Raw genomic sequence first — 13,981 nt, 5'->3', positions numbered from 1 at the left:
CACTTCTCTGTGTCCGACCCACCTACCTCCTGCCGTCTTATGTATGGCAGGTTAGGGACTTGTAATACTGGAATATGGATCAGAAGTGTTAATGGTGAATTATGTTTGAATGATTTTGAGCCTACATAATAAAATAGATATGGAACCAAGAGCACAATGATCTGTCCAGCTGTTGTTATTATGTCTTTGTGTGTGTGTGTGTGTGTGTGTGTGTGTGTGTGTTCCCCCTCAAGCCATCCCCTCTCTTTTATCCTAATCCAATAGGCAGCAGGGTGCTGGCATAGTTGTGAATGGCCACACTTGCGATGTGAAACCACACTAAATGCATTATAGGTGACTTGAAGGGGATGACACAAAGGGCACTCTCCCATTATGTGGAAAATAAAAACAGATAACCAAACAGGAACGGATCTTTCATGGCTACTGAAAGGCATGCTAACTCATATAAATACAAATACTTTTTTATGTTAATATAGCTGTGACTTATGCTGCCTTAGAAAAGATATGGTAAAAGAAACACCAATAAGTACTGTCTGATATAATAATAATATAATAAAAATGAATACACATTCATTTTGTACCACACTTTTTATTCATAGTGAAACTCAAAATGCTACAGTATTAATAACACGGAACACACAGCACAAAAAAAAGCAATGAGAGCTATCTGTATAGAAAAATAGTTTTAGCCCTTTTCTTAAAAGAGACTAAGGTGTGTGCTGCCCTCAGATGGTTGAGGGCAGCACACTTGTTCCACAAGTGTGGTTGCAGCAGAACAATGAAAAGAATCCCATGTCTGCTGATGACACATTCAAGGATGTAGAAGTTAAAGGGAATGGGGCAGAGAAGTTATCCTTGTGGATCACCACAGATGACAACGACCAATCTAGAGCTGCATCCTCCCTGTGAGACATACTCAGTGCTACTAGAAAGGGACTGAAACCACTTCAGTGCAGAGTCTGTCCAGTGGTGGTGTGGAGGTGCTTTAATAGGATAGTCCACATTGTCAAATACAGTGCTCAGGTCAAGGATAACCAGGAGAGAAGGAAACCCTACATCAGCTGCCATCAGAAGGTCATTCACAACCCTGAGCAGAGCTATTTCAGTCCTGTGTACTGAACAAAAACCTGACTGAAATTTTTCAAATAGGTTGTTTTGTTTAAGGTAGTCCTGAAACTCAGAAACAACCACTTTCTCTAGCACTTTGGACAGGAAACAGAAAGTTAGAGATGCGTAGCGGGCAAGAACTTCTGGGATTAGGTTTAGGGTTAACCCTTGGGGAGGGGGCGACAATGAGGTAAAAATGGAACATTACCAGTTTGAAGATTGACAGTTTGGGTGATCTGGGGGCTGAGAATCAGGATTGTATGATTTGAACAGAGCTGTGGGAATGGGGTCTAGGGTACAAGTACAAGGTTTCATCTTCCTGAGGATTTCCTCAATGTGACTCTGCCTGACGCCAGTTAAATGGAGTAGAGATGGAGAGCTACCAAACAGATGGCTGATGACAGGAGGAGGCAGAGAGGAAGAGCTGGACATCAGAAAGCGGATGTTGTTGACCTTGGCTCTGAAAAAGTCAAGTGAAGCTGTTACATCACTCTAATGTAACCTCAATTGGGGAAGATGATTGTGACTTCAGGAATTGATTTATGGTGGAAAAAAGATGTTAAGGGTCACCAGGATTATTGTTATTAATTAGGTTGGAGTATCTCTAACAGATTTTGAGTAAGTCCTTTAAGTTTTATGGAAGGCAGGATTATTGACTGAAGCCACATTCCAGGACATGTCCAGCTGTTTTAATTTTTGACAGATCATGTATGAATCCGGGAACAGAATGTGAAACATTGAACTCATGTGTCTTGACAGGGGCATGAAGATAAAAGACACTGCTTAGAGATGTATTGTAGAGTGCCACTGGTTTATCCACTGATGCAGAAGCTGGGCAGGTGATGTGCTGGAGGTCCATAGGGGCTGTCGACACGCATATTCATATGACCAACAACGATGTTGGTTGATATGGATTAGAGTGAGGTGAGGACGTTGTGTGTATGAGCAAAGAAAGATGAGTTTGGGCAGTTCAGGGGGGTAGTAGATGAGAAGTGCTGTCATTGAGTATGAAGGTTTACACTTTAGAGGAAGGCATTCAATAGAAGAAAGATCCGGCATTGGCAGGCTAGACAGCTTCAGTTAAATCTGGGTTACGATTGCCAAACCACTACCATGACCAGAGCTGCAGGCCTTTTCCATATAACTACAGCCAGGAAAGCAGGCCTCATTAAGCCCAGAGAAGTCTCCTGGTTTAGATTTCAATTAGGCACATGAAATCAAGTCCCTTGTCCAAGATGTGGTCATGTATGAGGAGAGATTATACTAAGAGTGCTGTCCAAAAACATAACAAATGAGTCACACTGTTGCACTGGATGACAGGTTCCTTCATTTCATTGAACTTGGGCACAGTATTAAAATACAGTAAGAGTCCCCAAAAATGCACTGTTTACTCCTGTTTGAGTAATCTTTGCAAAAAAAAATTGCAGTGTCCAGCTGTCTTTGAATTTGTTTAATGAAACTACAAATCTCCCTATTTTCATGGTATTTGTTGAAAGTAACTAACACAAAGATTATTGCCATTCTTATCCTGTAATATGGATTATTATGTTGCAATTACAGCATATTAGCAAGACAGATATCAGCAAAAGCAACAGTTACACTGGTGTTACTGCTAATGCTAGTGTTTGCAAAACATCCCACTGAGGGTGCAGCTAAAGAGGATAACTTGGGGGACCCCAGTTTGAGTCCTCCAGTGCAAGCACAGTGGCATCACTTTGTGCACCAAATGCATTGTTCTGTTGTCACATTCAATACAGCAAGAGTCCACATGATCACTCAGAGCAGACAATCACAGGAATGAGTATTCCAATAACAAAGGAACTAATTCAATGGACGCCCTCCACTCTCCACTAATCAGAGCTCTCGGTCCCATAACTGACCAATACATAAACATGTTCAGGGGTCATTTACTCCATACAAACTGTTGCACATGTCTGTTGTTTTTTTTTTCTTCTTTAGTAAGTAATGGCACAAAGGACCTCAAGTCCAGTGAGAGGTCACCAAATAAAGTAACTCTAATAATGCTTGCATTTAGTTTGGTCATGGATTAAGGCAGAGAAGTGTTGTGCATATTGAAAGATGGTACACAGCATCTGCAAACCTTTTTCCTCTCTTTCTTATGAGTTATAATTTACAGGATTTGTTCTGCATGGCGACAGCCTTGGTGGGTTTTTATGCGCACTGCGGTCTGAGGACTTGGGAAAGCCATAACTTGTCAACCTTGTAAACGAGAAGGGGACAGGGAAATAAAAATACAAGGACGGCTCCGCTCAATACAGACAGGCCAATTTCATCTCTTCCCCCTCACATCGCAAATTATGTCTGCAGAGTATCAGTGCATTAGGAGGAAGGAAAAAACACTGGAATCATTGGACCAAAGAAAGCCCTCCTCCGTGTTTCTGCTTGTCTGCATGTTTGTCTTCCCCTGTCTTTGTTTACAGATAGCCTGTTCTGTTTCTTCTATATAGATAGTCCTACTATCCTACTACCAAGTTACACCATAAAGTAGGATGTACTGGAGGCTTACAGACTTGTTTATTGTTTTAGAGGAGGATTAACTCAACTTTATAGCCTGACATGATCTAACTTCATGATGTGCATATGTGCACTGTAGTGTGAGGCAGGATGCAATCCTGTAAAATTACCCTTCTCTTGCTTTATGGTTTTAATACTGTAATTGATTTTGTTTTCTCTGGTGAATGTTTGCGCGGGAGGATCATCGATTGCAAGTCACATCCTGAAATGAAAAACACTTCCAAGTTCCACGCAGGCAAATGCAGCGCATGCATAGAAAAAAAAGCTAGCCAGCAGCAACAGCTGGGTGCCTGAGTATATTTCCCCCTCACGTGTAGGGGCGGACCGTCCATACTAACGGATGGCTTTTGGGTCGGGGGTGTATACCTATTGACAGCTGAAATTCTGGGCGAGCCTCTAGTGGCGTCATTTCTCCAGTGGACCTTCCACGTGAGCCCACACAGGCTATAGTTCTCATACATACACAGTCATTCATAACGCGCTGTTTGTCAATGAATGTCATTTGCATTAGTCTATATACACAGGCAACGTTTCAGCCTTTTTGCAGTGTGTTTGAAATATATAATGTAGTTATAAATTACGCAGGTTATACGTTTGCACATACGAGAATATGCCTATTTAAGTTGAAAAAGATTTTAGTAATGTGTTTTTTCTACATGAATTAAATCGCTGAAATATATATAGGCTACAGCAGTTAGTAAACCTTAACATAATTAGGGCTATTAGTCATGAGAGTGTCCAAGACCACACAGAGACAGACAGGTAGAAGCAGAGACAGAGACATGTAATATTACTCTGCGTTTTGTCCTCAAACGTAAAAGACAAAGTAAGCAAGTAAGCAAAAAAAAAAAAAAAAAAAAAAAAACCCAACCCAACCCAACCCAAAACAACAACAACAACAACAACAACAAAACAAATAAACAAAAAAAACCCCCTGTATGCTTCTTCTATCGCCTTCCCTTAATAAACTGCAATAGCACAGCCTAATAAAGCGTTTATTTGGCACTTTAGCTAAACCTTGTCACTTAATAGTGTGTGGCAGCTGCTGGGGAGATTTTATTTTGGAGGTTTGTCCCGGCATCCTTTCTTTCTGGCTGTGGTCATGAGGGCGCTTCACCGCCATGTGAACCACACAGACTGGTTCTGTCTTTTCACCAGCGCACAGAGTGTGGCTCTCCAACTCGGCTAGATGATGAACTAAGTGGCAGCAGCAGCAGGTTTAGGAAGCAAAAGGACAGGAAAAAGACACACACCCGAATCTAAAGACTGGGTGATGTGAAAACTTGGAGAGATCCTTTTTGTGCCGAGCAGGCAGAAGTGAAGTGAAGAAGCAGAGGAGTTTTTTGTGCCTGCTGGTGATCTCGCTGGCCAACAGATGACCGACTTCTAAAAAGTCCATCGGAGCTGTCCTGGCAGTTTTTCAGCTCGAGGCTTCGTGGTAAGTGCGTGCATTTGTATTATTTTAAATGTTTTGTCGGTTTGTTTTGTTTTGATTGGGTGTTTCTTACCGATGGTGTCTCCAAAACTCAACTTTTTTACGCATTTGACGCACGGCTCGAGAATTTTCGCGAAATCTGTTGCATTTTTTTGCACGTCAAGTAACTCATTGCAACGTGTTTTATTACCAATCGTAAACGTTTAGTATGCTTGAAACCTCGTATAGGCTAATGCGCACTATAAATAAACGCCTATATGAAAATCACAGAAACTTGAGATTGTCAAAAACTTGATGTTGCAAGAGTACTTGGCCAGCCTGGGGATGGGGATAAAGTGACAGCCATGGTCGGTTATAACGAATGTCTACCTGGTAAGTTATCTCTCCTGATAATGTCAGCTTTTGGGGAGTTTGATTTTGTGCTTCCTGTGCCGTGATAAGAAACATCGATTGATAGGGGGAAATATAAACATCTGGTTGAAGTGAGATAGAACTGACGCAGCTATGATAAAGACAAATGATCAAGGATGATATACAGATGAAAACAGAACATTCTGCAGAGTTGCTTAATTGTTGACACAGTCTGATTCATGCAAAAGTTTATGTGATAGTCACTCCAGTGGCCATAATACTGATTAGAGTAGATGCACGATATTGTGCAACAATGCTGATTTTCTTTAGAAATTACCATTGTTTTAGAGGAACAGGAACAATCTTATGTTTAGGATTCCTCATTTATAAATAACCTAAACAATTAAATTTGTTGTTGTTTTATTGTTGAATTAATTTAGTTAAGCAGCAGTTACTTGCACACTTAGCAAATTCAAAACGTTTATTTAGTGAAAACAATTGCCATCCAATATTGGTGATAGGAATAGGTAGAGAGTTTGTTATACTTTGTTTTTTTACCCCTTGTTTGCTGCATCAGTGATTGGCTGTGTGGCAGGAGAACATCTTTCCTCTTTTGCTGTTTTAAATATGCAGCACACCACACTGTGATGACATATTATATCAAATGTTTTGGCTAGAGTCTGAGAGATTACAGTTTTATATAAAATGTACTTTTTGATCAAGAGTTTTGCCCTGACAGTTCTTCAAGAATAGTTTTTTTTATTTGGGTATTTTTACCCACATTTTTTCTGTATACCATCTGTAGGACTTTCTTTCTTCACAAAGTGAAATCACACAGCTGTATGAAACCTTGCATGTTTTTATGCCCACCTGATTTCATTATTTTAGAGACCAATCACAACGATTTCTCAAACTTCTTGATACGTATATTATGCAGATTACATCTTTTCTTTAAGGCTGCAAAGTTTGATAATATTAACCTAAATATGACTGAGTCATATTTGCTTGGATCTCTTCTTGCAGCAGAGAAATGCAGAGAAAAAGCATTATGAAGGGCATACATAATGGCAGCCATAATAGCATAAAATATGCTTTAATAGATAAGTTGAGGATGTTAGTTCCACCACTTTCTACTTCAGTGTTCACCACACATTAACACACAGGTTAAGCACAGCTGTTACGTTCTATCCCCTCTAACAGCTCGACAGCACTCTGGAAACCATTAGGTTTTGCGCACCTCCATTTGCACTTGGATTTCAGTGATGCACATGGTTGTAAAGATTTGTGTGTTCGACATAGAAACAGCCGGATTTAAGAGTAAATTAAAGAGGCACATGCTGCTCATCTATATTTAGTCCTCCAAAACAACACATGGGTTAAGATTTAAAAGAATGTATAGGAGCCTGATGCAGTGAATGTGCACGATTCAAAACTCATACTGAAATACAGGTTAGTACATATGTGATTTTCAATTCTGAAGAGTTTGAAATAATTGTATAAGAAATGTCTGACTATGGCAGCCAGTTATTTTTTTTACCAACGTCATGCAGCTCTAATGGATGAAAAAGTTGGATATTTCTAAAAATTCTGCCCAACAGTTATATATTATGTTAATATCTAGATGAACTGTTGCATGCCTGTGCGTGCACATACACAGCATGGAATGCTGCAAAGGAGACATTTTCCACAAAGATAATTTTTCAGGTTGTTATAGTACACTCTCATGCTGTTGCTTGCACTCGTTACCTTTCTCGTTCTTGCTCCGATACACACACTTGATTTTATACATACACACGTGCATACACACAAACGCCCACTCTTTCTTCATGTCTCTTTCTCTCTCACCTCCCACACAGACTCTTGTGGGGTTTGCAGATGTGTGTCCTGATCTGCTTCCAGCAGAGGCTCTTCTCATGCCAGTGTGCTGACTCTGAGTTTTCCACTCTCTCTTATGAAACAAGAGTAGGAGACATTAGAGCTCCATCCAGTAGCCAAATCTGAATGCCTGAGAGCACAGACAGACACACATGCGCACAGGTTAAAAATGCATCCCATGTGTCCCACGAAAACACACACACACACATACACACAGTTCAAATGGTGATCAAGTACTTATTGGTACAATTTCAACATGAATTTAACAATGCAAGACAAACAAAGATAATGCAAGTGTTAATCTACTGATATTAAAATATAAGCAATGGAGTACCTTGGCAGCTGAGTAGTTAAGGCGCATGCCACATAAAGTCGATTCTGGTAAGGGACCTTTGCTGCAGGTCATTCCCCTCTTTCTCTCCTTGTTTTATGTTGGCCTCTATGCCATCCACTGTCAAATGAATGCAAAAAAGCCCAAAAATAAATCATAAAAAACACATATAAAAAAAACATATTATCCTATAGAGAACAAAAGAAAATCTACTGATAAAATAAAAGGGTAAGATGTGAATAGTAAGGATTATACAAGACAGCCATAAATAACAACATAACAACAAACAAACAAACAAAAATACTTACTGTGGCAGTAAGTAGAATATGATAAGTACAGGTGTATGTATGAATGTGTATCTGTCTATATGTCAGTATCCTACAGGTTGGTTCTTTTGTGTTGGCAGGAAGTGAGACATTGAGCAGCCAACTGTTCTTTCTATATTTTCCCCTAGAATGAGGGGTTTCTCCTTTTCTGTCAAACTTTGGAATTGGGGCAATGTTCTTCAGAAGAATTCCTCCGTAATATTTCTGTAGTTTTGACATTCTGTTAAAAGTGTAATTATGTCTATAGAGCTCCTTCATCACAGTCACAGCACACACAGCCTGTCTCCCCTGGGCTGACGATGGTCACTCACTCTGTACATTCCAATAAGTGATGTGTGATGTGATTTTTCTTTTTCTTTAGTTTAGTTTAGGTCTTATTTTCTGAGTGATAGTGTAACTGCTCTGAGGCGGGCTAGATTTTGTGATTTCAGACGGTGAAAGGTAATAGTCATTCTTTTTCAATATGGCTTCAGAATTTGATAGCTCTTTTTTGACTTTAATAAAAGTCAAAAAGGACGTTGGCCTAATTCAATCCTGCATGCAGAGTTTGGGGTTTTTCTTTGTACCAGAGAATACTAAAGCAGAAAAATTGCATGCAAGGTTTCAGTTGTATTGGTAGTCCCATTTTCCCCAATCATTTGTGGTCAGGGGCCCCAAACCTCACTCCCTAGGTAAGTATAGATATGTGTTTGTTCTATTTTAAATGTAAGGTTATTTATCTGTAACCTTGATCATTTTTGGAAGGTGATAATTTGGTGTTCTTCATGTTAACTGTCAGGTCCCAGGTCTGATAGTACTGATGGAGAAAGTCCAGACTCTGCGAAAGACCTTTAGTTGACAGTCAATTTGTTATTTTCATATATTGACACCCACCACCACCAACAACAACAACAACAACAACAACAACAACAATAATAAAACTACACTCTATTAGTTTAAAAAGTAATCTATTTATTTATAAAGCATTTATCAAGTAGTGTGTGTAGGATGACATGTGATCATAGCTTTTTCAAGATCTTTCAGTGTTTCTTAAATCTACTCTTGAGCTCAATTCTTTGGAGGTTTTCTATAAAGATCTTTTTCCATGATTTTCCATTTTGAATGGACTGTTTGTTGTGATGTTTGGTAAATAAGTTCCAGTCTGCCTAGAATTGCTTTGACCTCATAGACTAATAGACGTCTCATAGAAGTTAATTTCAGTTGTTTTTGGTTTTTTTCACTCTCAGTGTGTTTTTATATTGTTTTAGAGTCTCACAGTAACTAAGGCGGAGCCCCAGGCTGTCTGGATTCCTGTGTTTTTGGATTGAGACTTTTTTTAATGTCTTCCTAATGGTTTTGCAGTCTGAATCAAATCGTCTTCCCCTGTTCATTTTATTTGGTTGTTTTGTATTGTATTTAAAGCTTGATAATTAGGCCAAATTATCAAATACGTGGCTAATGTTTACCAGACACAGCTCTACACCTTCTGTATTATATCTGGTTGATCAGGACCAGAAAGGAGTCGAGAAGAGCTTCCTGGTACTGCTCCAGACTGTTTTTTCTGCCCACCTGTATCATGTCTTTATTTTGTGAAGCTTACTGGGCTGAGAACATATGTTACCTGTGTCTGCTCTTTTAAAATACAAGGTGAATAGAGAGTGATCTGATAGAGGTGTTTGTTCTTTAAACATGATCCTGTCAAAGAGGTTTGGTTATAGCATGATCAACAGTGCTGTTACTAAGGTTTGGTTGCCATGGGAAGTTAAGGTTAGTTCCAGTGTTGTAACTGCTACCTTTAGTACTAGTGAAGTCCAGCTTTCACCAGTTCTAGCACAGATCCCCCAGCCTGGAAATGACTGATCTCTTCTTCTATGATGGCGAAAATCTCTTCATTGAAATATGGAGATATATGTTTAACAAAACAACAAAATGAGTCTGCTAGTCCTGACTTATACCATATCAAAATTCCCCCCCGAGTCTCTACCCTGGTATTTTTGCTTGTGGATCTATAAACTCTCTATCGTTTGGGGGGCAACCAGTGGGGTCATCTCCTTTGCACCAAGTTTCCTGAAAAATATCAATATCATTAATCTTTTCTAAGAAGTCAAAATTTCTTCTCTTTAAGACAAATAAATAAGAGTTTAAACCATGAATATTTCAGACAGATATTCTAAATCATATTAACCTCATGATAATCAATGTATGTAAATACATCACACAGTCCAAGGTAGGAGCATCTGGTCACTGTTGTTTTCAGGCCCCACACCTTGCCTGAGCAGCACTGCTATTCACCAGGGCATGTAGGCTCAAATTTTGTTTATTTTAAAGAAAGAGGTTGGTGGTGATGGGGAGGGCGGAGGGCAGAAAATCTGTTTGTATGATTCTTGTGTAATTATTGAGAGACCCAACAATGGACCTTGGACTACTGTGTGTATGTGGATTCACAAACATGATGATCATGATCATTTCTCAATTAATATTTGTGAAATCACATACAGTGTTTACCATACAGTGTAATAGGATAACCTTACTTTGATGAGACAGAGTTAACTTAAGTGACCATGAAATGAATTACCAATGCCAAATCAGTGCTTGGAAGCCTGTGGATTAGTGAAGGGTATGTTGTGTTTACTTGTCGCTTTGAATTTTTTTTTTAAAGTTACAACATTATTTACAGTTGGATCTAATGTTATTCTGCATTAAGTCAAATGACACCTAAAGTTTTGTTACATATTTTGGTGTTTTGTCTTGGCATTATACCGTGTGTTAGCGAACACCCATTGAAAATGCCTTGTGGTATCGCACTTTCTTGCTATACTCATATGGGCTCTAATTAATTTCCAATGGAAGAGTTTTTGTCTGAAATCAGACCCTGAATAGACTGGGATTTTGTTATGGAGACTTGGCTGGTAAGTAAGTTCCAGAGCAATTAACAAGGTCTTACTAAATGAATAAACATCTTCCTTTAATTATCTTTTAGCCTCAATTAGCCCAGTGAGATAAGAAACTTTGAAATTGGAGCATTAGGGTGTTTGTAGTGATAGACAGGCTGCATTTATGACAGAGAGAGGAGTTAAAGAAATTATCAAAGATATAATGAAGTGTGGATTATGAGTGAGAAAATGATATGATCAGGAAAGCACTAATGGGAGACATTACATTCAATCTAAAGGCTACAGTTTGGGGCTTTGGAATTTATCCCTGATTCACCCCTCCTGCAATCAGAGGAGAAATCTGCTCTGTGACCATAGTCAGTACCAATGCCAATGTGAGGTTTACAGATCCAATCTTTAACCTCCAGAATTGCTCACAAACACATCATAGCAGCCCCGTTTGTTTGATATGCAAGAGTTAAAATCTGTGAAGTGTATGTAGGTTGTATCTTATCTCAAAAGCATGGGCAGCGCTATTATCACCAAAAAATCAGCACTGAGAAAATGTTACCTTCAATAAAATCAAGATTTTTTTGGGCAGTAACTACTGGCAAACTAAACCTTCCCTAAAATCACTGTTTGCTATCATAACACAAATGCCAAGACAAGACAGCAGCACGTTATGCAGCCCTGAAGTTAGCGACAACCTGAACAGGCTCACTTAAGGTGGACTATTCTCATTTACATTCCTCTGAGTTTTGCTCAGCAAAACAGGCTCAGGTTTTTCAGGAAGTTATGTCAATATTTAAACTTACCTTGGAGCTGTGTAAGAAAAAGAATAAAAGTAGTTGGGTGTCATTAACTATAACACTGATGTGGGGTAAATATTTAATGAAAGGCAGCTTGTGGGGTTTTCTTGTAAACAAATGTTAGTGTTCGTTTACATTCACTGTTTCTCATCAAAACTCATTGTGTATGCTAGAGGCCTAACAAACCCTTGGAGTTCATTTCCTTCCTCATTTTTGTTAGTCTGAATATTTTAAACCATGCATTCTTTACATCCATGTTTGCAAACTTGCAGTCTTCTTCAGTGCCTTTGTTGGTATATTGCAAATCTTTGCATATAACTGCCACCATCTTTTGATCAACAGAATGCAATGACACTGATGGAAGGATTGTATATTGCTTCCTTGTGTTTCTTCTTCCATATGCACAGTACCAGTAAAACAAGCAAACCACAGTCAAAAACAATACTCCACAGCACTACTGATGGTCAAATAACCCACAGGGTACCTTTAAAGATCTAATGTTATGTCTTTTTTGACTCATTTGTATAGTCTATTTTAAACTTCACTTCACCAAAAGTTAAGATTTTTCTAAATCCATCTTTCCTTAGAGCCCAGATTCCTGTCTGTCCTCCAGCCGGCTGTTTGCATTAAATCAGCATCACCACCTACTCTGATTGGCTGGAGATGTGGCCCGCACATTCACCTCCAGCCAATCAGAACACTACCTCATGAATAATGCAAATCTGGATACAGCTAGGAGTCGGATCCTGAGTGAAGGTCAAAAGGGGAAGTCAATTTTTCAAATGTAGCCAGAAGTTGCTAGCTTAGCTTTATCACAGATATATTCCTTTAGTCAGTCCTGACATGACAAGAAAGTCAGTGTTTTTGAATGAACTTTTACCTCCCTGGCTTCATAAAAATAAACAAGGTAAATAAATCAGTTTACTCTGTAAGATAAATAGTGGCCACTCTCTGAGCAGAGAGATGGTGAATGTGAACACAGAATATGAGAGACCAGAAACCGCAGTCTATTTCTCTTTTTGGCTGTAATGCAGGGACTAGAAACTGACTTGTCCAGACTGAGTGATGAAGTTACACCAGTGGTCGGATGGAGTTTTCCAGTTGACCGTTGCTCTTTCAAAATGATTTAGCATGAACAACTTTCTATTACATCATCAAGTGGCATAAACAGCACTTCCACAGTTATGTCAGCAGCTCAGCAGGACTGAGTACATCCCCGAGTACCATATAGCACCGTACACCCAAAATCAGGTGCAATGTATTGTAGGATTCTAATGGTTTTTTTTCCATGTGTACAGCACCTTGAGTTTCAACTACAGTATGAAAAGTGTTACAAACAAATAAATAAACTTAAATTAACACAAACATCTTAAAAATGCTGTGATGTCCATGTCTGATGGTAACCACATACAAACCTTCAAGTGTTTCATACACAGTCAAGCCATATACAAGGTTTTGAGTCATGTTCTTTCTTAACTAAACTTGGACTTGCAACATCGCTATGTGTGTGTGTGTGTGTGTGTGTGTGTGTGTGTGTGTGTGTGTGTGTGTGTATGTGTGTGTGTGTGTGTGCATGCTTTCCTTTTGGAGCTATATAAGAGACTAACACAGAGATGATGTGACCTCTTACCCCCTAACCTTTCTTTTTCTTTGGCTTCACCCTTACACCATACTTGTAACCTCCTCCTCCCTCGCTTGTCAGCTCCATTTGAACAAACACAGATGATTGATAGAGATTTGAGGAAAATTTTGAGAGGCATGGTCTTGCCAAGTCAAGATGTGCATCTGTGTGTGTTAAGTATGTGAGTTTACCTGTGTGATATCTTTATGATGTCACGCATCATAAAGATATTATTGTGTGTGTTTTTGTGTGTGTTTTTGTTTTAGGGCAGGAGTAAATTGGGAGGAAGGTTTACCACAGAGGCCTTAAATGTTTACAAAGGGACCCCATGAGGCCTGAGCTGCACCTCCCTCTTTTCTGATTGGCTTGGGCAGCTTTCCTGCAAGTCTGGGAATCTGTAATTGGCTTAGAGATGGAGAGGAATTGAGGAGAAACGTGCATGAAGATGGAGAATCAGTCTTGCCAGGGCTTTCACAGAAGCTTTCATATGAAAAAAGGGGGGAAACTCAAGTTAGGATTAACATGAGGCCACATGTTGGAATGGAGGGGCTGTTTTTTCTTTACTCTTTTATTGTACTTGGGTTCCTCAACTGATTGAAAGAATGTTTGCCTTTGGAATAAAAGACAATATGGAAAAAAAGAAGAGCTAAGAACTTAAACACACCCAGATTCAAAAAGAAGGGTGGTTAAATTTACTAAAAAATTGTGTTTTAGCTTTTGGCAAGGGAGGAAAAGTGGA

General features: G+C 39.2%; 1 protein-coding gene across 1 annotated transcript in view; it reads left to right on the top strand.

The window, feature by feature from the left end:
* Positions 1-4,772: 4,772 nt before the first annotated feature.
* ghra (growth hormone receptor a) overlaps positions 4,773-13,981 on the top strand; it is a 35,710-nt gene continuing 26,501 nt past the window's right edge. The window contains exon 1 of the mRNA XM_053325201.1: positions 4,773-5,080. The gene's annotated coding sequence lies outside the window, so the exon portion shown is untranslated. The remainder of the gene's footprint in view (positions 5,081-13,981) is intronic.

This window comes from Scomber japonicus, chromosome 9 (assembly GCF_027409825.1).
Source record: "Scomber japonicus isolate fScoJap1 chromosome 9, fScoJap1.pri, whole genome shotgun sequence".
NCBI classification, from domain to species: domain Eukaryota; kingdom Metazoa; phylum Chordata; class Actinopteri; order Scombriformes; family Scombridae; genus Scomber; species Scomber japonicus.
Note: the sequence above shows the minus strand (reverse complement) of the source record. Positions and strands in the feature narration are given on the sequence as shown.